The following is a 1,867-nucleotide window of genomic DNA, read 5'->3' on the forward strand; positions in this document are numbered from 1 at the left end:
ATAGGACATTATCCATTGTTAGGGAACGGTTGTAATGGTAGTGAGAATGTAGAATCGTCTTTGGAGCGGACCTGGGAGTGGCAAGCATAAGGGACGAAGACGGGGAAACATGTCGGATGCGATCATACCAGCACTAAAGCACCGGATCCCATCAGAACTCCGAAGTTAAGCGTGCTTGGGCGAGAGTAGTACTAGGATGGGTGACCTCCTGGGAAGTCCTCGTGTTGCATTCCTTTTATAATTATTTTTTGCGCCTTGTGACAAACATGTCGCACGTGCGCGATATATATTAATCCCGTTATATTATGTTTGACGTTTGCGATATGTTTAAGCTCGATGCTCATTGCTCGCGCGTCTTGGGGCGGCTTTGTGGCGCGAAGAGCGCGTTCTGAAAGGGGTGGAAAAAACTCGTGTTGCTGCGGTATGGAGGGAGGGTTGGAAACCATGGAAAACTCGTCTCCGTGATTGAGCGGGAGAGTAAGTAGTATAGGACATTATCCATTGTTAGGGAACGGTTGTAATGGTAGTGAGAATGTAGAATCGTCTTTGGAGCGGACCTGGGAGTGGCAAGCATAAGGGACGAAGACGGGGAAACATGTCGGATGCGATCATACCAGCACTAAAGCATCGGATCCCATCAGAACTCCGAAGTTAAGCGTGCTTGGGCGAGAGTAGTACTAGGATGGGTGACCTCCTGGGAAGTCCTTGTGTTGCATTCCTTTTATAATTATTTTTTGCGCCTTGTGACAAACATGTCGCACGTGCGCGATATATATTAATCCCGTTATATTATGTTTGACGTTTGCGATATGTTTAAGCTCGATGCTCATTGCTCGCGCGTCTTGGGGCGGCTTTGTGGCGCGAAGAGCACGTTCTGAAAGGGGTGGAAAAAACTCGTGTTGCTGCGGTATGGAGGGAGGGGTGGAAACCGTGGAAAACTCGTCTCCGTGATTGAGCGGGAGAGTAAGTAGTATAGGACATTATCCATTGTTAGGGAACGGTTGTAATGGTAGTGAGACTGTAGAATCGTCTTTGGAGCGGACCTGGGAGTGGCAAGCATAAGGGACGAAGACGGGGAAACATGTCGGATGTGATCATACCAGCACTAAAGCACCGGATCCCATCAGAACTCCGAAGTTAAGCGTGCTTGGGCGAGAGTAGTACTAGGATGGGCGACCTCCTGGGAAGTCCTCGTGTTGCATTCCTTTTATAATTATTTTTTGCGCCTTGTGACAAACATGTCGCACGTGCGCGATATATATTAATCCCGTTATATTATGTTTGACGTTTGCGATATGTTTAAGCTCGATGCTCATTGCTCGCGCGTCTTGGGGCGGCTTTGTGGCGCGAAGAGCGCGTTCTGAAAGGGGTGGAAAAAACTCGTGTTGCTGCGGTATGGAGGGAGGGGTGGAAACCGTGGAAAACTCGTCTCCGTTATTGAGCGGGAGAGTAAGTAGTATAGGACATTATCCATTGTTAGGGAACGGTTGTAATGGTAGTGAGAATGTAGAATCGTCTTTGGAGCGGACCTGGGAGTGGCAAGCATAAGGGACGAAGACGGGGAAACATGTCGGATGCGATCATACCAGCACTAAAGCACCGGATCCCATCAGAACTCCGAAGTTAAGCGTGCTTGGGCGAGAGTAGTACTAGGATGGGTGACCTCCTGGGAAGTCCTCGTGTTGCATTCCTTTTATAATTATTTTTTGCGCCTTGTGACAAACATGTCGCACGTGCGCGATATATATTAATCCCGTTATATTATGTTTGACGTTTGCGATATGTTTAAGCTCGATGCTCATTGCTCACGCGTCTTGGGGCGGCTTTGTGGCGCGAAGAGCGCGTTCTGAAAGGGGTGGAAAAAACT

The 1,867-nt window shown here is 48.6% G+C and overlaps 4 non-coding genes across 4 annotated transcripts; all 4 read left to right on the top strand.

Annotated features, from left to right (window-relative positions):
* The first annotated feature begins 114 nt into the window (after positions 1–114).
* On the top strand, positions 115–233 carry LOC123177577 (5S ribosomal RNA). The gene has a single exon (XR_006488999.1). It is a non-coding gene; the product is annotated as a 5S ribosomal RNA (ribosomal RNA).
* A 367-nt stretch (positions 234–600) lies between these two features.
* Positions 601–719, top strand: LOC123177580 (5S ribosomal RNA). The gene has a single exon (XR_006489002.1). It is a non-coding gene; the product is annotated as a 5S ribosomal RNA (ribosomal RNA).
* A 367-nt stretch (positions 720–1,086) lies between these two features.
* Positions 1,087–1,205, top strand: LOC123177579 (5S ribosomal RNA). The gene has a single exon (XR_006489001.1). It is a non-coding gene; the product is annotated as a 5S ribosomal RNA (ribosomal RNA).
* Positions 1,206–1,572: 367 nt separating this feature from the next.
* Positions 1,573–1,691, top strand: LOC123177578 (5S ribosomal RNA). The gene has a single exon (XR_006489000.1). It is a non-coding gene; the product is annotated as a 5S ribosomal RNA (ribosomal RNA).
* Positions 1,692–1,867: the final 176 nt, after the last annotated feature.

This window comes from Triticum aestivum, unplaced genomic scaffold, assembly GCF_018294505.1.
Source record: "Triticum aestivum cultivar Chinese Spring unplaced genomic scaffold, IWGSC CS RefSeq v2.1 scaffold1632, whole genome shotgun sequence".
Classification (NCBI taxonomy): domain Eukaryota; kingdom Viridiplantae; phylum Streptophyta; class Magnoliopsida; order Poales; family Poaceae; genus Triticum; species Triticum aestivum.